The following is a 26,529-nucleotide window of genomic DNA, read 5'->3' as shown; positions in this document are numbered from 1 at the left end:
CTATGTGGGCAGGTAACTGCAGAGGCAAGGACAAGAAGCTGAGCTTGCTCCCAAATTTACCCATCAGAGAATTCCGTCCTTCAGTTTGGGCTAGGACAGGTTCTATGGATAGAGCTATAGGATGCAAAATAAAGTACGCTGTAATATATATGTTAATAGACTGTTCAATGAGTCTAGACTGGGTGACAGAAACATATAAATATTTTGAACATCTGAAATCTCAGGGGTTGGGCCATGCCTCATCCCACTTGGCACGGATGCCTGGCTGCTGGTGTTCCTGACTTGGGCAGGTCCTGAAAAATGTTAAATACATACAGATGAATGTGTGTGATATAGGGTGTCAGTCTGACACAGTATTTAAATGCTTCTTTTCAAGCCGAGGAGAGGGGTCTCAGAACAAATCAACCTGCCAATACCTTGATCTTGGACCTCCAGCCTCCAGGACTGCGGATGGGGAAGCACATGTCTGCTGTGTAAGCTCGCAGTTGGCGGGACTTGTGAGGGCAGCCCTCACACGCTGATGCAGGGGTAGAGAGAAGACCCTCCGGGGAAACGGCACACACAGCAAACACCCACAGAGTTAGAAGGCCATGAGCTTTGGGGTTCTGACAGAGACCACAGAGGAGAGGTGAATGCAAGAGGAATCCAACATGAAGGCACCACCTCCCCCTGTGTGCCCACAGCCCCGTCCAGTGTGGTCCCGTTTGCTTCCTGTTGGTCTAGGAAATGTGGAATCACGAGTCAGGGCCCCTTCGCCAGCCCCGGTGTTTGAATTTTGACTAACACTTGACCATCAGAGGTGAAGGTGGGCAGCCCACCAAGCCATGTCCCGGAGGGAGGCCCGCGATGGAATCACCCTGTCCCAGATCGAATGACCATCCAGAGGAGGGGGCAAGGGGGAAAGAAAAACGAAATTGCCGGTCAATAGTTTGGAGCCCTGGGGATGGGGGGATTACAAGGTTGATTCCAAAATGCCATTTGGGACATTGTTTTCAACCCATCAAATAAGGAGGGCAGGGGGGAGACAGGAGGGGCCAAAGTGAGGAAGGGAATTCATGGGACGGACCCAGTCTGTCTTCACGATGTCGTGTTTCTGATCATAAAAGTAACAATGACTTCAGAGAACTGGGAAAGAGTGTGAGGGTCAGGCATGGAGGTGAGATTTCTCAGGAACCCACCCGGAGACAACGGGTCTGCCTGGGTGTGATGCTCAGTGTAGACAATCCGTGTGTGTTCTTGTCACTAAACATCGTGTTGTGAGAATGTCTCTCTCTCTCGTGATAAAAATAATTCCTCCAAACATCATTTCTGCAGTGTCCCAAGGATCCATCCTGTGAATGAGCTGCCATGACTGCTTCCTCTATTTATAGGAACGAGGTTCCTCCACTTGTTCCCGATTTGAAGTAACAATGCCATTGGCGTGTTTATGCTTGGAACTCCATTCACATCTCTGATGGGTCCAGCAGAACTGCCCCCCCAGAGTGGGAGTGGCTGAGTGGTGGGCACGTCGGGCTCCTGGTTCGCACGGCCAGATCACTTACCATTTAGCAGGAAGGCATGTGGATTTGCTGCGAGCAACGCAGGGCAGGCCCGCCCCACTGAAAGACAGGGCCCTCGTTTCTGAAATTAGAGCAAAGTGAAACCAGATTTGCTGAGGAAATTTCACAATAACTTCTGAAATAATCATTTATATCTGGAAATGGTATAAAGAACCAGACTTAGCAATGTCATCACGATGCCTTCAACACGGGCAACGTGATCTCCCAAGGTCCTGTGAAGGGATCTGCCCGCGGGGTTTACTTCTCACGAGTCCCCACTGCACCCTGTGTCTCGGGGCCCCATCCGCTCCTGCCTGGATGCAGCTCTGGGTGTGGGAGCCCCTTCGTTCCTGTCCCTTCCGGGACAAAAGATATAATACACACAAAGCTTTCAAAATCATGCCACAGAGCAGCTCTTAGCAGACGCGAACTGCCCCAGCCATCACCCGTCCTGCAGCTGTCCCCCCTAAATGGGTACCCACTTCCTGACGGCAAAGGAATAAGCCAACTGAGGGCTCACTCCTTACCTGGCTCAGGTGTGCATGGGGAAGGTATAGGGCAATGGGGAGAGGGCTTAACATAGACCAAGCTGTGCCTGCCTGCTTGTCCGGGGTATAAACACAGCCCAGGACATCCCCACAACAAGACACGCTTGCAGAGAGGGGGCTGCAGCTCCCCACGCCCTGGTCGCACCCTCAGGTCACAGCAGCCTCCCTCTGACAGAACCACTTGTCTCTCCTGGCCATCTATCCCAAGCAGCTGCGGACAGTCCTGAACAGCCTCCCACCGCCGAGTGTGATTCCGAGGTGGGCCTGGAGAAATGGCACAGAAGCTCCTGGCTCAGCTGGGGGCAGGCAGGTCTCACACCCTCCCAAGGTGGGGGCCCAGAGCTGTCCTGAGACTCAGAGATGCCTTGGGTCTATTTCCTCCCCTCCCCCCACCGCCTTCCCCTCTTCCTTTCCTTTCCTCCCTCTGTTTTCTTTGTCCTTTATGTTTTGTTCTTCAAAGTATAGTTTACATAGAGTGAAGCTGAAATGCAAAGGTTCTAAGGGCAGTGTTTATAAATCTTGACAAATATACCATGTAAATATCACCCCCATCAAGATACTGAACATTGCCAGCACCCCCAGAAAATTCCCACATTATCCTTCCACCCAGTAGCACCTTACCACCCCCACCCTGGGCAACCACTGCTCTGCTTTCTGATGCCGCAAATCAGTTTTCTCTCTTCTAGAATTTCCCGTAAGTGGGATCAGACACTATGCAGTCTTCTGCACTGGCTTCTCCAGCTCTCCATGCTTTTGCGATTCATTCTCGTCGTGTGAGCTGTCGGCTGTTCTTTTATGGCTGAGGAATACCCCGTGCGTGCGTGTGTGCACCATCTGCTGTCCCCTCGCCTGCTTGATGGGCATTTGGGTTGTCCCCATTTGAGGCAACTGTGAATACAGTTGCTATGAACACTCACGCGCACCTTTGGATGGAGGCATGTTTTCATTCTCCTGGGTAAATGCCTAGTTGTGGGGTGGCTGGATTGTAGACAAGAAGCACGTGGACTTTAAAAAACCTGCCCCATGGTTTTCTGGAGTGGTGGCACATTCCGCCCTGCCCCCAGTAACAGCTGAGCGTTCCCATGCTTCCTGTGTGGCACCAACAAGCCTTAGTGATGGGGACACTGGGCAACCATCCCACTAGGAAACCTGTGTGGTTGGTAAGGGCTGGCATGCCCCATCAGGGTCTTGTTGTCTTAAAGACCACCCAGGAGTGGGCAAGAGACTGACAAACCACAAACAGATCAATGGGCTTTCAGATTCTTACTATGGGGTGAGCCAAGAATGTGGGGTGCCCTTTCTGTCAGCTTCCATTCAGGATTCAGTCCATCTTCCAGTCAAGACTAATTAAGGCTTGTGGCCCTAGACACACCTCCCTCTGAGAAGGTGTCAGGTGTGAAACCAGTGCCCAGGGGTGGAGATATCAAAGGTGCCCCATTCCTCCCCATTCCTCTCCACCTGCCTCACTGCACCCCATCCAAACTCAGAGGCTGGGTCAATGTCCCACGGACTGGCCAGAACTGGCCCCACCTCTTAACAGTTGGGTGACCTTGGGCAAGTCACTTGAACTCTTTATGCCTTTGTTTCCCTGGCTGTGAAATTAGGATGAACGTCCTCATGGACGTTGGGACGATTCAGAGAGAGCAAATACCCATTGAATAGAACAGCACAGGCCACACAGGAGGCAGATGTCAGCCTTGATGCTGTGACCACGGTGAATGATGATGAAAACAATGCCTGTACTTTCCGCCTGGTTTACAGCCTGTCCCCTGTCTCTCTACTCCCAGTCCTAGTCCTGACGATGGCAGAGGCCTCACCCAGGTGTTGTTTTTATGACACAAGACTGATTATGACATCCCCTTCATTAAGTCCAACAGTGGCCCCCACAATCTTCAGGATGAATTCTAGACACGGTGGCATGGCCCTCTGTGATCTGATATGTGTGCTTTTCCAGCTCATTGCCCCAACAAATTCACACAAGTCCTGTGGTCTAACCATGCAGCCAAATGCCTGCAACTACCCACTGCCCCATGACCTGGGTTCTCCCCTTCTCCCCAGCACACGTGTAAATGTCCCTCCCTCTGCTCATGCACTACTCCCCATGTCTGCTTGACTAATTGCTACTTTTTCAGGGTTAAGTCCCCTCCAAGATGCCTTCCTTGACTTTCTCACATTAAATCACTCACCACTCTGGGCTGCGTCTCACACTGCATAAGGCATTGTGCATGTGCACACTTCTGGTTTGGCACTTTGCACATCACCATGATCTTCTGAGTAGATCTTTTGAGCGGCCTTTCCTGAGGAGGGAAATGTCTTATCATTTCTTTCTAACAAGCACACAAAATGGACTCAATATCTGTTGCCAAATGGATGGATGGATGGATGGATGGATGGATGGATAGAAAAGTGGGTGGGTGGGTGGGTGGATAGTTAATGAAGTGTATGGGTAGATGGATGGGTGGGTAGATAGGGGGGGTGGTGGGGTGGGTAGGAGGTGGGTGGATAGATAAGGGATAGATGGGTAGATGGATGGGTGGATGTGTAGATGGATAAATGGATGGGGTGGTAGATGGCTAAATGGAGGGGTGGGTGGATAGATAAGGGAGTGCTTTGATAGATAGTAGGGTAGGCATATGGATAGATGATAGATGGTTGGATGGATGGATGGATGGATGGATGGATGGATGGATGGATAAGAGGGTGGGTGGATAGATGGATAGATGGATGAGATGGTAGATGGGGGGGTGAAAGATGAACATATGGGAGTGGTGAGATTGAACTGAATCTAAGTGCATGTGCTACAGAGGACATGGTGACATCCTCCTTGCACATCCGCCTTGATATGATCCCTCTTGAGTGGGACTCCTCAAATACACAGAGGTCTCAGCCAAGTCATTCTTTGAAATGGTCAGATAGGAACAGAAGGATGATGAGCCTCCCGCTTCATTCCTTTCCTGTGTGAACCCATCCCTACCTCCACCATTACACTAGCTTCCCCTAAATACCTCTTCTTATTTGGTTCCTTTCCAACAATGCCCTCTCCCAACTTCACCCACCACTGCCCCAACCATGATTTATAGAGTTCTAGGAAAAGATGCCTTAAGACTGAAGCTATTGGCTGCAGAATATTAGGAAACCATGCTGACAAATGACCCATCTCATGCCATTGGAGTCAGCTGACAGACTCACAGAAATAACAAAAACAAAACTAGCAACAGCAGCAGATGTGTAGTGAGCACTGGTCACATGCCAGACACCTCACCAAGGGCTTCACACTCACCCCAGACACCAGACGAGAAGCAGCCTCCCAACTGCACGTTTTTATTAGAAACTTTGGCAAAGGGATGACTCAACCTTTGGGTCAATTCAATCTTGTGACTATTGATCCTGCGGGTGTCAGGAGCTGACTGTGAGGAAGGTCACCTAAGGCCCTTCTCTCCTTACCTGAAGGTGAATCAAGAGGTGTTTCTAGGCTGGGGGCCACTCATCACCCTAGAGATGAAACCGGATATAACCCACCACGCCAGAAGGAGGAGGGTGCAGGAACGTTAACAAGGGACAGGAGCTCCTGTCTTCTTATTTGAGCCTGTGCCATGGTGTTCATGGTCAATTTATTGTGCCTGATTAACAAACCCCTCAACAGCCCTGCCTTGGGCTCATGGGGAGCCAAGGCAGAGCGATGTGGTAATTAGCACAGCTTGTCCCAAAAGCCAAATTTATGATTAGGGGATTAGCAGGGAGCACAGCCCATCTGTGGCCTCCCTTGTGGCAGAGCTGAGAGCTCTGTGACCTTGAGAACAGGACAGAGCAATAGCCCAAAGTCTGGAGCCACATTCCCAGCTGCTTGGACACCCTGCCCACTGGGGACTAGTACCAACAGCAGCAGAGCTCTCTCTCCAGAGCCAAACGGCATACCAACATGCTGCAATGTCTCCCTTCTTTAGACACCCAGCTGTAACACCTGGCAGAGACTCCCTCCTTGACCAAACTTCAGTTAGGATCCCCTGACCCTTCTTCTCAATAGGCCTTGACCTTGGCCTGCCTTTAGCAAGAATCCTGCTAAGTCACTTTAGCAAGAATCCCCCCCACCATTGACATCTTAGTCATTGGCTTGCTGTTAGCAAGAATCCACATGGACCAGCTTAGCAAGAAACCACCATTGATGGCCCCTTATCACAGTTTTCTGTCCATGGCCCCTCATGCTGCTCCTTGGCTAAAGACCCCACTTGCCCCTGCTGTGTTCAGAACTGAACCCAATCTCACTCCCCCGGTGCAATAGTCTCAAATAAAGTCTTCCTTTCCATTTTAACAAGGGTCAGAGTAATTTCTCCCCCTCCCCATTTCCCTCCATTTACTACCCCATCTTTTTGGCAAACTCATAGCAAAATCCACAAGCCCCCTCTAGCACCTCTCCCTGGTGTCTCTTGAATACATTGCAACTGTCTTCACTGTTCTGCTGAGCTGCCTTCTGCCTGAGTCACCACAGACTCCGTGTCACCAACTCATGGGCCACTTCACTCAGCAGCACTGAACTTGGTGTTGCATGCATGCCTTTCAATATCGCATTGTCTCAACCCCTGGGACAACCCCCTATCTGTGTCCTTCCTCTATCTCCCTGGCCACTCCACCTCAGTCTCCCAAGCATATTCCTCACTGTCCCCCTGAATTCTAATGTTTGACTACCTAGATCTAGTACAGCCTCTTCTTTTTCCTCTTTCCCCCTTGCCCTAGGAGACCTCGGGAAGTCCCATAGCTTTAATACCACAGACGTGCTAATGACTCCCAGCATTTATCTCTTGACTTATCCCAGCAGCTCAAGACTTGCACATTTAACTGGCAACTCCTTATTTGCATTGGGATGTCTGATAGATCTCAAAATTGTTTGCCTCAAACAAAACCATTCAGTTCCACCCACACCTCAAATAAATACAACAAAGAAAACCAAAACCAAACCAAAACAAAAACTATTATTTCTCCAGCCTTCCCCATTCATTCATTCATTCATTCATTCAGTAAATATCTACTGAGCACCTACTAGGAGCAGGCACTGTTCTAGGTGCTGAAGATACTACATTTTATAAAAGACAATAATTCCTTCTGGAAAATGTCAACACCATATACCCAGTTCCTCAAGCCAAAAGCCTAGGAGCCATCCTCATTTCTTTTCTTTCACTACATCAGTGACTTTTAACTGTGTGATTTCTCCCCCAGGGGACCTTAGGCAAGGTCTGGAGACAGTTTGGTTTCATACTGGAAAGGGCTGCTACTGGCATCTGGTAGATAGAGGTCAGGGATGCTGCTAAAACCCTACGGTACCCAGGCCAACCCTCACACACAGCAAAGAACGAGCAGTCCAAAATGTTATAGTGCCACGTTTGAGAGACCTAGTCCATCAACATACACCATTTGCTTTGCTTCTGACATAGACCCCAATCTCACAACTTTTCTCCACATCCATGGCCACCAACCTGGTATAGACTGCCACTTTCTCTCATCTGGTTATTTCAACAGGCCATTTGGACACTGAACTTTCTCTCTTTTTCACTAGGCCTTAACTCCTGTCATCAGGGGTTATATTTTCCTTTTCTGAATCCCAGGCAACAGAGTATTGGACACTTATTCATGTGTACCATCATTGTCATCACCATCATCATCACCACTACACCGTTATCACCATCCTTATCACCATCATCACTTTCACCATCACATAATCATCACCCTAATCACCACCACCATCATCATCACCGTCATCACCATCATTGTCATCACTATTATCATCACCATCATCATCATCATTACCACCACCATCACCATCAACACCATCATCACCACCATCATCATCACCATCATCACCACCACCGTCATCACCACCATCATCACCACCACCATCACCATCAGGACCACCATTATCATTACCATCGCCATCACCACTATCATCATCATCATCATCATCACCACTCACTGAGTATCAACTATCTGAGGCCCTGTTCTGGGTACTTAACACACATCATTTCCTATAAGCCACCTAATTATTGTCCTAATCTTATAATGTCTCATTAGCTGAGAGGTTAGCTGCTTAAAATCCAGAATTAGGCTGCCTGACTCTGCCAATCGCCCCTTTGTGTCATTAGGGATAAGTTAGTTAACCTTAATATTTCTCAGTTTCTTCACCTGTAAAATGGAGTAAACAATAACGTTCGCTTCACTGAGTTATTTATAAGGATTCCAAGAGATGGTCCATGGAAAATAATTAGCATGGTTCTTGGTGAGCAGTGAGTACTCAAAAAAATGTTAACCAGTCTATCAGCTCACTTGAAAAACTAAGGAAACTGGGCTTTAATGAGCCATATGGTTAGTGGCTAGCTCATAACTCACACCACCACGCAAGGCTGCCTCCTTCTGGAAAAACGAACAAAGGAACAAGTGGGCATCCACAATGACCGCCAGCTTCTTTGTTCTTTTTTTTTTTAATTTTATTTTATTATATTATGTTAATCACCATACAGTACATCCCCAGATTCCGATGTAAAGTTTGATGCTTCATTGTTCTAAAGGACTCCAGAGTGGCAAGAGATTTCCCTTCTTGATTTCTATATATGTTCTAGAAACAGCAAAACCCCTGAATTAGGCTCTATTGTTTTTTCAACTTTGACTTTTCTGAAATCTTTCTGCTCTCCTCTCTGACCGTACCAGCACCATTTTAGAGGAAAAACGAGACAGGAGTCCTCTTCTGCACTTTGTCCTCTCGGACGCCATCCTAATCATCCCCTCGCATTACCCTGCTGTCCTCCACACACCTGCTCTTAAGCCGCAGGTCCCTGAGCCCAGCCTTGTAAGTATAGAGACCGAAAGGCCATGGTGTATCCATGACATTTGCTCCGCCATAAATTAGCTTGTCTGCAAGGCTGGAGAAATTACTATGAAAGTTGCCTACAGTTCATTTCTGATTACAGGGATGGAAGCATATCGTTAGGAGCCTTCAGAAGCTGAGAAAGAGAAAGAGTCATTATTCCCAACAATGGGGTGTGTCTCAGCCCCAAGAGGAGGGGCTCAGCAATCTGCACTTGACCTAGGGTGGGGAAGCACAGCCCACTAGGGGCTGGCCTCTGAGGCATGATGGGAAGCCCTTCCACAGGGCCCTGAGAGCTGCATACCGGGCAGAGCAACTGTGGTCGCTTACTGCCTTCCCACCCTACAAATACACTGTACCGTCTTCGCACTACGCTCCATCTGCAAGAAATTCCCTTCCTTCCCTTCCAACCCTAGCATACCCAGCCACGCTGAGTGGGGCAGGGGGTGTACTTCCTCCAGGAAGCCTTCCTTCATGTACATCTTTTTATCTACCCCCATTCTTTCATGGGGCTTGCCCTGTGTTCCAAGAGGCACACCTGTCTCTACCTGATAACATCTCTTTGCTCCTTTGGAACATCGCTGAACAACCCCCAGAAGGACAGGTATAAATTCTTTGGCACCTTGTTCCTCTCCTGATGACACACAGCCCTCCCTAGCTCCCCTGACAAGCCCCTGAAGGAGACAGCACTTCTCAGCCGACCCAGATTGAAGGAGGACTTTGACACCAGACAGTCTAGCTTCCCCTGCCCTGCCTCTGTTCCATCTGCCAATTCCCCTGGCCCCATCCCTCCTGTCACGGACCGCAGGCAGAAACCAGGAGCCACCCTTACAACCCCGCTGCTCACCACCCCATGTCTGTCCTTACCACCTGCTGGCTTAGCCTCATTCCCTTGTCTCCGTCCTCACCCAGCTCAGAATTGCATCACCTCCCACCTGGATTTTTTCACTGCAGCCCAGTGGGTTTCTGGCTTCGTCTTCTTAAGTGACATCTCAACATGGCCAAACCAGAGCATCCAAACCTGGGCATACCACTCCATGAGCAGGAGTCTTTCTGCAGGGCACAGCCCCAGATCAGAGCATCCCTGGCCTGGTGTGAACGGCTTCTGATCTTCTGTGGTGCCATGCGGCCAAGAACCAGGACGAGCACCTGAAACCTGCCTCTGGAGATGTTTGCAGAGTCAAACCTCCCCCGCAGGGCGCTTCGGGCCCTTCACGCCTCCCCTGCAGCACCACACGGTCCTCCTTGCAGCCCTTTCTCGATGGAAGGAGGAAGGTTCCAGAACTCGGACTGCAGCAACCACAGCCTGAGCACCTCTCCCCGCTCCGTGCAAATCAGCGTCAACTTGAAAAGGAGCAAGAGGCCTCAGCTACGCTTCAAGCCCCGGAGCTTGGTTCACGGCGCTGCCTCTCCCCAGGCCATCTGTTAACAGGCCTCGGCGGCAAGCGGCATCCCCAGCCTCGGGAAAGCTGCCTTGCCCGTGGAGGGATTTGTGATGTCTTGGCAGACCTGTCGCCTTACAAAATACCATATGCCGGAAGGAAAGAAAGATGTGCTTTGTGTCTGGTAGGCACTCGAGGTGATGTCTCATGTGCACAGAAGAAGAGAGGTAATTTAACCAGAGTGCCCCTGGCAGGTCTGCATGCTCCGGCCAGCAGCACAGAGGTTTTACAGTGACCCCAGGGGGCCCCCTGGGGCGGGATGGGGTCAGGACACCCAGGGTTATCAAGCACCTCTCCTGTGCCAACAGCAGCTCCGGATGGATGATGTCACCCCTTCACCTGTACTGTGGGATTCACTTTGGAACAGAAGCCCCACTGTGGACCAACGACAGCAAGAAATGCCAGTGTTACACAGCTTCCCTTCTCTGGGGTCCTGGGCTGTGTGCAGGGCAGAGCTTCTAAGTCCTGGGGCGTCTGTGACAAACCACCATGCACCAAGTGTTCACCGACAGATGGTGATTTCTCACCGTGCTGGAGGCCGGAAGTCCCGCAGCAAGATGCCAGCCAACGCAGTTTCTGATGAGCACTGTCTTCCTGGCTCTCGGACGACCACCTCCTCCCTGTGTCCTCAGCTGGTGGGCAGACAGAGCCCTCTCTCGTAAGGACGATCCTACAGGATCAGGGCCCACCTTCATGACCGTGTTTCACCTAATCGCCTTCCCGGGGACCCTATCTCCTAAAATAGCCATATTGGGGGTCGGGGCTTCAACGTATGAGTTTGGGGGACAAACTTCGTCCGTAGCAAGGAGCACACGCCACCAGGATGGTGTTTCTGAATTTAAACAGCTCGGCAAACAGAGTTGAGAGTATAACCCGGGGGGTGCAGGACAGGCTGGAGCCCCCAGTCCCAGGTAGGGGTGGGGGGTGGGGGGCCCAGAGCAGGTCTGCTTCCTAGGAGTGAGAGAAAGCAGCCAGGAACCGGGGCCTCGTTCAGGGGTGCAGAAAGCAAGCCCTGAGAGATAGAGGCCCTGCGTCCTCCCAGAGCGGGCTGACGTGGGGCTTCGTGAAGAGACCCCATGCCAGGCGCTCACAGAGCAGTGTGCGAGCCGGGAGAGCCACCGTGTGATAAGCCTCGCTCCAAGGCCAGCATCCAATGAGGAAATCCTATTGAAATGTCCATGGGAAATGAAGTTGGGGAAATATAATTACTTAGAATGGACGCTATGCTCTGACAAAGGCAAGTCTGAATAGACTAGGATAAGCCACATGACTAATCCAATTAAATGAAACGATCCAACAAACCCAAACTGGGACCCGAGAGAAAGGAAGCCGAGCTCCTGCCTGCAGACGCAAGTGCTCCAGGTGGGGCCCTGCAGCCAGGCCCCCGGCGCCAACCGCACAGGCTCGCTCACTCACTCAAGGACAAGGCCACGGCCCGGGCGGCTTTGCCCCAGGTCTTGGAAGCCCCGTCCAGCCCCGGCAGTCTCGTGGCGCTGTAAGGACAGGGCGGCACGTGCTTTGCTTTCAGAGTGTGTCCAAGAACAGATGTGGCGAATCCCACCAGCATATCCACTTTGCAACACTTACCAAGCATGTCTCATGCTAGAAACTTCGTGGGGGGAGGGTAAAGGAGGCTAAGATACAGCCCCTTCCGTCCACCAACACTGCTTCATCCTCGGTGCCTGGACCCGGTCTTCACCGACGGCAGACCCTCCACCGTCACCGTTGAGTGAATGAGGGTCCTGAAGGCAGGAGCCTGGGGACAGGGGGCAGGGGTGCTCCAGACAGAAGGGTGAGGCAGGGGAAAGTCGGTGTGCTTCCAGGAGAGTCAGGGGGCCGGAGCGGCTTACAGAGGCAATCACGGGTGGACAGGGCTGGAGGAACAGGTCTTGAGCATGCAGTGTCCTCAAACATCAACCAGGATCACTCCGGGCTACGAGAAAGCTCAGGATCTAGCTCAGAAGGCTGGGAGGGGCCTGAGAATCTGCATTTCTCCAAGTGCTGGGGGAAACGATGCTGCCTGTCCTGGGGACCATGGTGCAGGAGCTTGCCGACGGTGGTGAGGAGTTTGGGTTTGTCGTAAGAGTCGCAAGAGGAGAAAAGGCAGGCGTCACAGGTGGAGAAGACAGGAGATGTTGCAGGTGGGTGGGAGGTCACCTGGAAGGGTCTGGTGATGTGGGAAGCTATGGAAGCCAGTGGGCCAAAAATGGGGGAGACAAGGGAGCAGGCAGGGCCAGAGGAGATGAGCAGACCCTTGTCACTTTCTGCTGGTCTCTGCCCAGCTGGCACAGCCAGACGGCTCAGGAAAATCCTTCCTTCTGGGTCTGCAGGCAGAGAGGGGTCTGCCAGCCCGTCCAGCCTTCCAGCCTTGTCCGAGCACATCCCTTAGACCCAGGACCTTCGGCTAGACCCCTAGGCCTGCCTTTGTCCCCCAGCATCCTCTGCCCTGTGTGACAAGATGTCTAGTTAGGTTTCTTGTGAAGACAGACTCTGACCCAGAGAATTAAAAGTTCCTTATTCTCCCCTCAGCCTTCACATTTCAGGTCATCTTTGGACAGACACCAAAGGCCAGAGACGGAGAAGCCCCACGGACTGTTCAAGCAAATGCTTCCGTCTCTCCACTTACTTAGTCCACACAAACCGTGTTGTTTTCTTCTTCGCAGAGCTCCCACCAGAGCAAGGGCCTGCTCTCATTACCAAATACACAATACTATTTTAATGATAATTACAGGCTTTCTGCCACCAAGCAAAGCTCACACTCCAGCACAGGTGGATGCTGTTTAAATGATTGGGGGTGGGGGTGGGGGAAGTAGCTGCCCCCATTCCTCCCCTCGTGCCTCAGGGTAAATTGTACCAACAACCACAAAACACGAACTGTTATTTGCTACAATGAGATCTGGTCTATGTGAATAATTCTATTTAAAGCCACGCCCAAACACAACGTTTTCTGCAGGTCCTGCCTGGCCTGCGGTCTCTGACAATGGGGGGCTCACTCGCCGACGATAACAGTCTACACAGATGGGTGGGAAAACCCAAATAGCTCCCTCACACCCTCCTCTGGACAGGGCTAAGCTGTGTAACCTGGAGCACTGAGCACCAAGCACCAAGCACGGAGCACTGAGCATGGAGCACTGAGCACAAAGCACTGAGCATAGAGCATGGAGCACTGAGCAAAGAGCACTGACCACTGAGCATGGAGCACTGAGCACTGAACATGGAGCACTGAACACAGAGCACTGAGCACAGAGCACTGAGCATGAAGCACTGAGCACTGAGAATGGAGCACTGAATGTGGAGCACTGAGCATGGAGCTCTGAGCACTGAGCACAGAGCATGGAGCACAGAGCACTGAGCACTGAACATGGAGCACTAAACACAGAGCACTAAGCACACAGCACTGAGCATAGAGCACAGGGCACAATGCATGGAGCACTGAGCACTGAACATGGAGCACTGAGCACAGAGCACTGAGCCTCTCTGAGCCTGCTCAGGTCCATTTCCAGATGAAGCAGGTAAGACCCTCTGGACCACACTCCCAGAACCAGCAAACATCCGACTGGGTAAAAAGCAAGAAAGCACACTCGAGGGGAATAGTGGTCACTCCCTCCCAGGGTGGTTGTGAAGATCAGTGTCACCCTAGTGGTCTTCTGTGGCTGCCGGAACACAGTGCCACGGACAGGGGCTGAGGCCGCAGACGTGCTCTCCCCCAGGTCTGGAGCCCAGAGGTCCGAAATCAAGGCATCACAGGGCCACGTTCCCTCTGAGAGTCGGTGGGACCCTTCCTGCGTCCTGCAGTTTCTGGTGACGCCTCCTCGCCCCACTCTCTGCCTGTCTTCTCGTGGCTCCTCTCTGTCTTCTGTTGTCTCTTCATTTAGGGACGTCAGGCACTGGATTAGGACCCTGCTAGCCCAGGGCAACCTCATCTTAGCTCATTAGGTCTGCAAAGGCCAAATTTCCAAGCAGGGTCCCATTCTGAGGCTCCAGCTGGACGTGGGTCTTTGTGGGGCACACCACAGACGACAGTTATTTTTCTGTAAAACAGCATTTTTTTTAAAGATTTTAAAACAGCATTTTAAAACGTGCCTGGCACTCAGTTCGAGCTTTGCAGGCGTGGACCATCATTATTTTTAAAGTGGTTACATAAGGGCAAGTTGATTTTGTGATTTTTCTTATCCATACAAAATGTGAATAATCCCCCAACTGGAGCTGTGCTGCCGTCCGTGGGAGCCGATCCTCTGTGCCATGGCCAGGACACAAACAGTGGGCTCAGACCTCGGAACGGCTCCCTGTCCCGGGAGACACTGGCCAGTGGCTCCAAGTCAGGCGTGTGAGTGTGCCCGAGTGTTCTGGTTCTCGGCACCATGGCGCCGTGGTTAGAGGACCCTTCTGGGAGACCCTGCATCGGGATGTAAACTCCCTGAAGAGAAAAGACAAAACAAAGGGAGCTTTCCCGCATGCCAGCCCGTTCCTCCATCGACCCCTCCAGCCTGAGCCCCCCCGTTGCTTTCACAGATGAAGGAGATCATAGCTGTGCGTGTGTGCTTAGGGATTTCACGTATATTAGACTCGTTGTTATTACCATTATTTCCATACCTCGGCAATTGCGGACACACACACCCCAGGCTCCCCACTGCCTCTCATGTGGTGATTCAATATGATTTACCCATAAAAGCGGTAACCAGAGCCCCACCTAATTACGCCTAATTACACTTGGCAGACGCTGGAGAAAATGCCACCGTGGCTGCTTGTGTCGTTGGGGAGCCCAAAATAACCCAGGCATGTGATCTGAGTGGCGGGTCCTTGAGCTTGCGGTGCTATAACGGGATGTTACCCTATAATTTTGAGAGCCACCAAGTTTTTCCAAATGAGTAAAATTCTGAGGAGCGGAATGGGGCGCCTCCGTCACCGTGGAGCGCAAGCAGGGAGACGGTGATGGGGCACTTCTCGCAAAGCACTTCGGACGCCTCCCTCCCTGGGGACAGTAACAGTGTGAGCGCGCGTGCAACCGCCAGCCGCTCATCGCGTGAGCTTCTCGGGGACAGTGTTGCCGGGGCCAGGTGCCAGAGCTCCTGACTGAAGCCGAATGCCACATAAACGGTTGCCCTTTGGGTCTTTCTGGAACAGGGAGAGATTTTGTTTTTCTCCCCCCTCCCCGCCCTTGTCAGCAAAATCTAAAGAGGGTGCTGTGTGTAAATTGGTGCCCCGCAAACACTTACACAGTAAGTGCTGTTAGAAGACACCGTGAGCACATCAGGAAAATAGAACCCCACCTGGTCTCGGCACTGCCCCTCCTTCAAAAGTGTAAGATGCCCCAGTCCTCTGTTCCAGGTGAGAGAGCCCCTGAGCAACGAGTGTACCTGCCCTGCACCCCCAGGGGCTGAAAGGACACACAGGTGGGCCCCGCCTTGGGCGCCAGAGACCCGCATGTCGTTGGAGTTCAGTGAATATTCAGTTGGACAGGAGACCCAGTGGGGGAATGGGGTGGCCGCTGTGCCACAGGACACAGAGGTTTTGATTTTCCACCGCGTGTGCGGTCACCCTAGTTCCAGGACAGCAGCCCAGGGGCAGGCACTCTGACCTCCTGTGTCACCCCCAGCACAGCTCTGACCTTCTCCCTCTCCTGCTCAGTAACCGCCCATAGCTCCCTGTGGCCTCCGACTGGCCCCTGGCATCGGCTATCCTGCTCTCTCAGACACTGCTACCATCACACGTGCTTCTGCGCCTTTGGTCAGCTCTTCCCGCCAGCGGGCATGCTTCCCTCCCCTTCTCTATGGACGCATTCGCTCGGTCAGCTACTATTTCTTGGGTACCAGCTACGCCCCCAGGCACTGTCGCAGGTGCAGGGCATGGAGCAGCGAATGAATGAACAAAAAGCTTGACCTCACGGAATTCTGGAGAGTCGAGATGCTCGCTCCCATCAGGCTTCGATGCGGAGGCCCCTCTTGACGGAGGCTGGCTGTGCTCAGAGCCCCACAGACGCCCCCGTTCTCTGCTGTCACATGAGCCATCTGTCTGCCCCGTGTCCACCACATGTCCCCTCTCCTGGACCCTGAGCTCCAGCGGGAGGGGACTTGGTCCTATCCATCTGTGTCTCCCCAGGTGCATACACTAGACCCCAAGACCTAGTGGGACTTTGACCAACGTGTTTTGAATGAATAACTGGTCCACTAATGAGCCCATTCTCATCAAGCTCAGGTGAGCCCCGGGAAAATGGAACATGTGACAAGGGAATCTCTAGGCCAGAAGAGAGTCCATGGGGCTGGTGGGACCCTCCATCAGGGCAGAGACCGGAGCAGAGCCCAGAACCGCAGGCCAGGTGCCCCAGCAGGCTGTGCCCTCAGCGTGACAGTGCTCCCGTCCCGCCCTCCCTTACCGGCCCCCTGGGCACCATCCTCACAAAATACGGGGCTCTTCTCACTTCCCCGCCTCTCTCCTCTCCCCCGTCCTTCTCAAGACCTGGGTCATCAGGAGCAGGACCCACACACTGGAATGCGCCCTGAGCCCCCCGTGCAGGAGGAAGTGGGGCACACAGGTGACCTGTCCCAAGAGCAGAAGCAGCTGTGCAGAGGAGTTGTCATGGAAAAGCGTCAGTGCAGCGGGGGCAGCAGGGCGACCTCCCCGGGCACACAGGGCAGCAGGGATTTCAGGGGACGCTGGGGGCTCCGTGGTGGCTGCAGCCCGGCTTCTCCATCCTGCCCACTGGCTTCACATCTTAAACTCTTCCTAGATGGATGCTGCACACCTCCCTCCCACCCCATCACCCCTGTGCTCACCCAGGACGCTGCCTCCCCATTGCATGTGGAAGCCCTCCAAGGACCCCCGCCCCCTGCACACTTTCCCCTTCCATTCAAGAGCTGGTGAAAAGCTGGCATATCTTATCAACTTGGTGGATAATGGCTCGATGGGCCATTTCCACGGAACTATGGGCATTCGATGTGGACGTGGTCACGGGAGCTTTTGGTGGGCTCCCAATTTCCCTGGAGCACACAGCTGTGAGCGTGTGTGGGAGTCCCTCCGGCTGTCAGGGAGCAAATGGGGGGAACTGAGCAGGACCCCTCAAGGGCTCAGGAGGTGTGGGGGCAGCCTTGTTGGGACCGTGCCGTCAGGTGACTCAGACAGAGCGATTGGGCTGCCAAGGGGAAGCTGAGAGAAGAGGGGTCCGGGCTTCCTATCCAAAGATGATGAGATATTTCCAGGAACAGGCAGGTGAGCAGATCCCAGGCGGCTGAGACGCCAAAGCCCTCCTGTTTCCAGGCAGGCCTAATCCTTGTGTAATTTCTTAGTCAGATAACTGCCTGTGTTATGTTTCAGGTATATCCCACACTGCTCCTTTTGGCTCTGAAACAAGGTAAATTACATTTAACTTGGGTCAAGAGTGTATATTAACTCACATGGAAAAGCCTGAGCTACAGCCCAAGAGGCCGAGACACTGCTCAGAGGAGAGCAAGAACCAGCCATCATGAAGGAAAAATTGTCCCCAAATAGTCCAGCACCCCACAGCGCCTGCCAGGCCCCCACATGCAGACAGACAAGCAGTGAGGGCCCCTCTGCCCCCCATAGGGTGGGGGGGTGGGGGGTCCTCCCAGTTCTCAGAGGTGGGAGATTCTGCTGTGTGCGAGAAGGTCCCTAGACTTTGTCCATATCTTACTACGTACCTGGTAAGCACCTGCCCACGCAGGCTCCTAGTTCACACCTGGTGGGCACCTGCCCACGGGCTCCTAGTTCACACCTGTGAGCACCTGCACTGTGTCGGCTCCACATCCTCTCATACCAGCCTCTGGCCACATGGTTGTTTTCTCCATCAGCTCCTAAAAGTCCAGTCCCTTCGTGGCCTGCAGTGAGGAGGGATGTGACCCTGCATGTGCCCTTGCTCTGTGCATTGCCCGTGGGCGCATCCTGTCTGAATATGATTCCTGTCCTCATGAAACCCCGGACACAACTCTCTACTGAGCAAGCTGCTTCACAGAGTGATTCCGCTCAGGACGTTTCAGAAGGATTCCACACCTTCTGGTCAGATTTTATTTCTAAATCTAACACAGCACAGCCTGTATGTGCCCCTTGCCAAGACCTTCAAATGGCAAGGATACTGAAGAAACTGGTCTTCTCTTCATCTGTCTGAACTGGCAGGGGCCACGCCATGCATTCTAAGCCGACTCTGCCTCTCAGAGCTCCTTCCCTGCCTCCTCCCCACCAGCCCGGCCTCCCGACTTACAGCTGTGCCCCAGGACACGCGGCGGCAGGGGCAGAATGAAAATGCCGTGTGTGGTTCAGACCAAGGGCTGTTCAAACCCCAGTTCTGCCACTTTCTGGCTTTGGGACCAAGGACATCACTGCAGTTCGCTGAGCCTAGGCCTTTCTATCCGGAAGGTGTCAGACGGCTGAGAGTGTTACGTGGGGTAACAGCTGGAAGGCTCCTGTCCCGGCGCCTTGCACGTGCTATCATTGTGGTGCCATTCACAGAGCGCCTGCAGCGCTCATAACGTTGTTATCAAACGATGTGATGTGGGGGTGATGCTTGCAAGCCCTGGGGTTGCAAATCACAGGAGGAAATCGAGGCCCCAGCGTGGCCACTCAGTAAATGTGTGCCCGCGGGTTGGACACACGACGGCATGGACCTTGTAGATTCACTCTGAGGATTACCTGATGGAATGAATGTAAAATGCTTCACTAAGTGCCCGGTTTACAGCACAGTCTTGATAAATACCAACTATTAGGAATAATAGCCAACATTTATAGGGTACAATACGCACCAGACACCGCGCCGAGCATGGGACATCTGCTCCCTCTTCGAATCTCGTACCTTCTCTGGGGAAGCAGTCATCCTGTTTCAAAGGGAATAAACTGAGTACAGAGATGTGACGTCATTGCCTGGAGTCAGAAGGGCCTGGGGAGCTGCCTCGCACGTCGGCCTCGTGGGCAGTGTGTCTTCCCCAGCAGGGGTGGAGTCTGAGTGCCTGCTTCACCTGCCTCCCCGGGCTGCGTGTGCTACACAAGCCTGCTGAGTGAGCTCGGCCCACGGAGACGTCCAGGCACAAGCCTTCACCTGGCTCATGGGTTTTCAATCCCGAGGAACCAGTAATGGGGCAGGGAGAGGGTTTGCAGTGAGCTCTGTCTGCTCCCACCGGTGCCTGGGAAAAACCCAAACAAGATGACATCTGCCACTATGTTACGTCAGACGCAAGAGAACGTTCATACCAACCCCATGAAAGGGAGGTTTGTGTGGGGCACCTTTCCAAGGGTCCGATGACCGCAGCCCCGCATGGGGCCCACAGGACCGCTGTGGGGTGCTCACGGGTCTGCAGACAAAGGCATTGCCTCGCTGGCCTCCCTTTCACGCCTGCTCCAAACACAGAGGCATTTCAGGGAGAGCAGGAGCTCCGGGCCCAGGGACACCACTGCATGTCCTCACGGCCCTGCTGGAGGCTCTGTGGCAGACCCTGGCTGCATAACGTCCTCGCCATCAAAGCAGGTAAATGGACGAAAGCAGAGTCCTCCCCTCTCCCTGTGCCAGCTTCCAGCTGACGTCCATGCTGACCGCAGGGTGGGCTGTGCTCGCTGTCAGCCGCGTGCAGCCAGCAGTGAGACTCGAAAGCCCCAGTGCTGTGGGAGAAGCTTTACCCCTACGCCCGTGCACACACGTGTGCACACACATACACACTGCAGGAGCACACGCGCACACACCACGCAGAAGCTAGGAAAGGGGTTTGGAACAGGCTCTCCCTCTTCGCCATCGAAAGAACCAGCTGTGCCAACCGCTCCGTCTCCGACTCCAGAAATGAGTCCTGCTGCTCTGAGCCGCCCCGTTGGGCCCTTCGTCACGGCCTCCCCGGGGACGAATGCTGTGTCCTGGGAAGCCATGGGCCGGAAAGGAGGAGCCCCCAGCCTGGGTCCCTGCATCCAGGATGACAGGGTCCTGCCCGGGGAAGCCTTGTGTGGACCCCAAATCCAGCCACACTGGATGTCTAGATGCCCGCGCAGGCAACTCAGCACATCCCCTTTCTGGCCTCACAGCCAGAGTCCCGTGAGCATGGACCACAGCCAGGAGCACCCACCCCACCTCTCGGGAGCGAAGAGAACAACAAGAGGCCCCTCGGGTGGGCAGCCAGGGTGACCCCCCTCCTGCGTTCACAGTCAGCGCTGTCTCACTGTCTCCCTGGGCTGAAGGGTGACGCGGCCAAGCTTCCACGCCCCACCCCTGCCCCTCCAGGGACCAGTTACGTCTTCCGTGGTGTCAGCTCCTCCTGCACATCCTGGGAAGAGCTGCTCATCGTGTCACTTCTGCCTTGACTTCCAGGCCCCTGCCGCTGCCTTCCGGCTCCCCCCACCCACCACTTCCCCAACTATCCTGGGGCAGGGATTAATTGTGACTCCCAGCCCTGCCAGCCGACAGAGACGTCGCTTTTCCAATCCAGCTCAGGGAAATCAGCTTCACCTCGCTCTGGGTCACTTGCCACAAAAACGTTCTGGAAAAAGAAGCCGCTGAGCCCCCCTTAGACCTCAGACTGAGCAGAGAGCTGGCTGCACTGGAGATGCAACTCCGAGGGAGGGGTCCAGAAACCCTGCAGCTCCGAGGGCCTCCAGGTGGGTCTTCCCTGAGGCCCTCCCGATCAGCGATCAGCCCGAGCTCAGGTGCTGCCTGAGCCCCAGCCCGTCCTATCTCAGCACTTCCAAGTCGTCCTGGATGCCCCCTCCCCTCGCATCCAAGTCCTGACCACACAACCACCCAAGACCTCTGGAACCCCCTCCCCCGCCCCCGTCATCACTCTGCTCTTAGCCACCATAGACTCCAGGACCATTGAGGCCACACAAATACCTCCTACTTCCCCTCTGGTCCTTGTGTCAGGGCCCCCTAGATTTATGTCCACCTGAGACCTCACAATGTGACCTTATTTGCAAATAGGGTCATTCCCGATGTAATTAGTTCAGCTAAGGTGAGGTCATGCTGGAGTAGAGTGGACCCTAAATCCAGTGACCGGGGTCCTCATCAGGCCACGTGAAGACACACAGGGAAAACGACCATGTGACCACAGAGGCAGAGGCTGGGGTGACGTGTGTGCAAGCCAGGGATGTTGGGAGCCACCAGAAGCTGGAAGAGAAAGGAAGGGTCCCCCCTAGCTTCGCAGGGAGGACAGCCCTGCAGACATCTTTGACTTCTGACCGCCAGAGAACACAATTCTGCTGTTTCAAGCTGCCTGTTTCATGCTAATTTGTTACAGCAGCCCCAGGAAATGAATGCAATCTATAACTTGATCACCACATGGCGAGGAGAATAAACTTTAAATCTTCCCCTTTACCCTCTGTTCAGAGACCTTGAGCGGCTTCCCCTTACACTGAAGGTAAAAGTACGAATTCTCAACACTGAGTCTCCAGGTGCCTGTGTGGCCCCCCTACCACCTGCCCTCTCCTCTCCCTCTGCCCTGCCCTGCCCCCTGTGGCCACCAAAGCAGGAGCAGACCTTTCGCCTGCAAGGACATCCCCTCTCTTGCGTGTTCTCAGTTAGGAAAAGCCTCAAAACATGAAAAAAAAAAAAAGATCCATCTAACAGACATTTGTGCACCTCCCCCCTGTGTGTAAGGTAGGTCCATGTTTTACTGGATGTATTTTGGGTCTTTTCAAAAAGTACTAAAGCAGGGGGAGTCGGAGGTCTCCAAGGTTCCTGCGCCCCAGCCCTCCGCCCCCCCGAGCTGGGCGGTTTCCTTCTGTCCATGTTTGTATTTTCTCTCTCCCTTCCTTTTCTTTTTCTCAACCCCTGTCCTCTTTCTGCATCTCTTTTTCTCTCTCAATATATATGAATAAATATTATATCTAAATATAAACACATGCACACATGCGTACATACGGACATATACAAGTGAACATGATACTATTAGAAAAACCTTGTAAGTTTATGTAAATAACATAATATCATACAAATCCTTTTGCAACTTGCCTTTTGTTAATAGTATAGCTTTGAGATCTGTCCATGTTGATAAATATCCGTGTAATTTATACGTTTTAGCTGTGACATGATACCCGACGGTGAGAGGTGCCATCGTGCACTTAACCAAACTCCTTATCCACGGACGTGCAGGCCTGTTCCGCTCCACAGTAGCAAACGCAGGTGCAACAGTATCCAAAACATATTTTGAATATTCTTTTATGCGTCTCTGTGCATGTGTGTGAATGTTCCCTCAGTTGTATCCCCAGGAGGGATGTTACGGGCTATAGAAAACGAATATTTTCCATTTTACTTTATATTCCCAAATCACTCTTCTAAGGGTTGTAACAATTTATACTCCCAAGAGCAGCAAATTCTCTCATGCATTCATGTGCTCATTCATCAGACATTTCTTGAACACCTACTATGCGTGGACACAGTTTTGGGCATGGGACACAGGCATGAGCACATCACCTGTGCTATGTAACAGCCCTCCCAGAGCTTGTGCTGGACGCACAGCTCACTGACGGCGGGGGGGGGCTTGGGTGGCTCGTGGGACATTTTTGGACCCTGGTTTCCTCACCTGTAAGTGCTGATAAAACTGAAAATACTCAGATATAGATACACACATAGACACAAATATACAGCAGAGACACAGGCAGAGAAAGATACAGATGATGTGGACAGATCGAGATGTGGGTGCAGGTACAGAGACAGAAACTCACAAAGACACACAACAGATACAGATGAAAATACACGCACAGGTATAGATATGCACAACCACAAGTGTCTCCTCTGCGCCTCAGTCGCCCACCTTACAGCAACTACTCTAAGGTTTGTCATGAACGTAACATGAGCTAATAAAGAAAAGGTACTTAGCTCAGCACCTCACACAAAGTAATGCCCACACCACTAACTCCGATTATTTTGCTGGGTTAGCACACTGCCACCAAAGCCACCAGGAGTGCACACGACGCATTTGTTGTCTCACTGCAATAAGGGAGCCACAGAGCGTCTTAGGGAGAGAGTGTCAGAAAGAACTCATTCTAGATTTGGGCTTGTAACAGGTGATTTGGGGGAGGGATTTGATCGGATGCTATTGAGAAGTGCGAGAAAGTCCGTGATTGGACCTCTAACAACAGAGGAGGTAGAAACCGTCATGGGCAGGCAGTCCTGGTCACTCACCCTGCTCAGGAAGGGGGTGTTTGGTCATTTTGTGGTTTGGACCTTTGGGCTGGATGCAGACACGGCCCCAGGGTGGCCCTGTGCGTCTTGGTGTCCACGAAGTGTTTTATGATCAGCAGGAGAAAGAATGCCCACATCTTCTCACCTGTTAGACAGACTTGGCTGGCCTTCTTTTTCTTGTTTACCCACTGTATTTCTCCTCCCCACCAAGAGGCCCAGCTTTCTGGGCTCAGCTCTGTGTCTTGCCTGCAGTTCTCCAAGGAGGACGCTCTCCAGCCAACTTGATAGGAGACACATTGTGCCTTCCATCCTTCCTCCAAAGCCAGAGGACTCCATAGAGAGCAAGAGAGCAGGACCGCCACAGAGCCCTTCCTCAGCTAGGTCCACCCGGTGTGGGGGAAGTGAAGCAAAGCACCTCGTTCATCTGGCCAGGGCAGGCGCCATGGGGACAGGGTGAGCGGCAGGGAGGCCTGCCGTCTATAGGCCACGCTTCCATCTTGGCTCAACAACTGCACTGGGTTGAACAGGCGTGACTTATTTGGAAATGGGGTCTTTGCAGATGCAGTTAAGATGGGGTCATACTAGATGGAGGTGGGCCCTAGGCCCAATGACTGGTGTCGGTATAAGGAAGGGACCACACCGAGGTACAGAGAAGGTGGCCACATGGCAACAGAACAGAGGTCCTGGTGATAGGTCTGCAACCAACGGAACGCCAGCAGCACCTGAGCTGGGAGACAGCCCTAGAACAGAGTGTCCCTTGGAGCCTCACAGGGAACTAACCCTGCCCCCCCTCGATGTTGGACTTCCGGCCTCTGGAACCATGAGAAGACAGATTCCTGCTTTGAAGCCCCCCAGTTTGCGGTGATGGGTTATAGCAGCCCCAGGACGTCAGCCCAGTGACCTTGAGCTGCCATGTTGCCACCTGCACACCTGGCCCTGACCTCTTAGAGGGGAGAACATCTTCAGGTGTGGCCACAGCCCTGGCAAGGCTGGTGCCAGGGGGCCCCAGGCCCTCTGCTGTGTCTCGGTGGCTACCCGAGTCTCTCTCTGGCCGATCTGGGACCCTGCCTCCTGCTGCTCAGCCCGTCAAACGCCCGTAGTGTAATGACTATCATTATGTGATTGTGGCGTCGCAGGGCCAGGGATTCATGGTTGTCAACATTTACGGAGTGTCCAGTCCATCTGCAGAAAATGATGATAATAAAAAATAGGAGGCCTCCCTTCTGATTGTCATGGGCCCGCTCAGAGGGAAGATCCCGGAAACGAAGACACACACAGGCGGAGTAGGGATGGGGATTGGATTATTAAAGATGGACAGTGGTCCAAGCCCCATATTCTGAGCCCCTTCAAGTAAGTCCCCCAAAACCTGACCGTGTTGACCGATGTCGGTTAACACGTTTCACTAGGGACACAGCGAGGGTCAGGTCACTAACCGGCGCTGGTCACAAACTCGGACACGGTCAGACCAGGGACAACTGCGGGGCTGCCCGCAGAGACAAGATGGCAGGACCAGCCCAGGGGCAAGTTAATTCACTTTCCCTTATTTTTATGCAGGTGTTTTCTGGTGCGGGCGTGTAGAAGGGGGTGCTCAGGCTGGGCTCAGCGGCCAGGAGGCTTCCCGGAAAGCAGGAGTCTACCGGGTGCCTCAGAGAATGAGGGGAAGGAAGAGTGAACCATATCTCATTTCCCTGACACCTTGGAGGACTTACCCATGTAAATGGGAGGCTCCCCGAACCAGAAGTTTCATCAGCTGCCAGCAGATAACTGGTTTGGCCGTAAAGTTCATGGCATCCACCTGGGAAGATGTGAAGGCTCATGGGAGTCTGGAGGCAGTGTTTGGGTGTGACAGACACCAAACAATTCAGTCACAGGTGAGGTGGTCTCTGCAGTATCCCCCTGCCCCCCCACTCCCAACCCTCAGGCTCAGGCAAGCTTCTCTCCGCTTTCCTGGTTTTCAGAGGTCATCCCAGTCAGTCTGCAGGGAGGCTGCCCATGGGGCTGGGAGACAGAGCAGTAAACTTTCGCAAGATCCACGATCGAACCCACGCAGACTGGATTTTCTGCCTGAAGTCAGTGGATTGAGAGACCATGGGGAACTCATCTGGGGAGATGGAAGCTGGTAGAAACAGGCATGCTGGGGTCTCAAGAATGAAATTCCCCGAAATGAGCCTTCATCAGGACCCCTAACAGATGGGCCCAGTTCAAGAAGGGAGAATGTTCTTCCGAGTGTGTTTGGTCAGGATTCAAAGTTTCTGCAATGATCAGGGTACCTTCTGGGGTGGGGGTGGGGGGCTGGGGATGACCCAGTGCGTTCACGTTTGGGATCGACAACACAGAGAGCAGGGGAAGGTCCAGACTCCCATGACTTCAGTGGAGAGAACCTTTTGGCTCTTTCCCCTCCCCCTCATTCCCATCACCCAACCTCTAACCTGGGGCCCTGCAGGTAGGTCAGGGCTTGCTGAAGGAGGGAAGCCCCAAGATGCCCTATCCCTCAGGTACAGGGGTCAGGGCCTCCCTTAGAGCTGTCTCCGGTGCATATCCAGTGTCAAATAAAAACACATTCCAAACTTAAATAAGAAGAGAATTGATTCTAAAGGATTATTGCAAGAGAAGAAAAGGGCCTATTGTAATGGGGGAAGGAGCTATGTAATGAGGGAGAGGTCTACTCTGTAGCTGAGGAAGGGGTATGGCAATGGGGAGAAGGGGCTACTGCAGTGGGGGGCTATGGCAATGGGGAGAAGGGGCTACTGCAGTGGGGGGGGTATGGCAATGGGAGGAGGGGTGATTGCAATCAGGGTACTCCAATCACGAGATCGCAAGCATCACAAAGGTCAGGCTGAAAGGGCCTTTTCTTTCAGAAAAGAGCAAACAGGCTCGACAGGGCAGGCTGCGTGGGGTTCAAGTAAAGGTGGAGGAGATGATGGGACAGCAGACCAGAGAATGTCTAACTCTGGGGTCAAGAGGGGCCATCTGCTGCCTCAAGGTCTAGGGGCTTGGGGAGGAGCGAGTCTTAACCGAGTATTACCCACAAGTATTTTGTTCCTGTTGA

Source organism: Ailuropoda melanoleuca, chromosome 11, assembly GCF_002007445.2.
Source record: "Ailuropoda melanoleuca isolate Jingjing chromosome 11, ASM200744v2, whole genome shotgun sequence".
Classification (NCBI taxonomy): domain Eukaryota; kingdom Metazoa; phylum Chordata; class Mammalia; order Carnivora; family Ursidae; genus Ailuropoda; species Ailuropoda melanoleuca.
The sequence above is the reverse complement of the archived record's forward strand: the minus strand, read 5'-3'. Positions refer to the sequence as shown.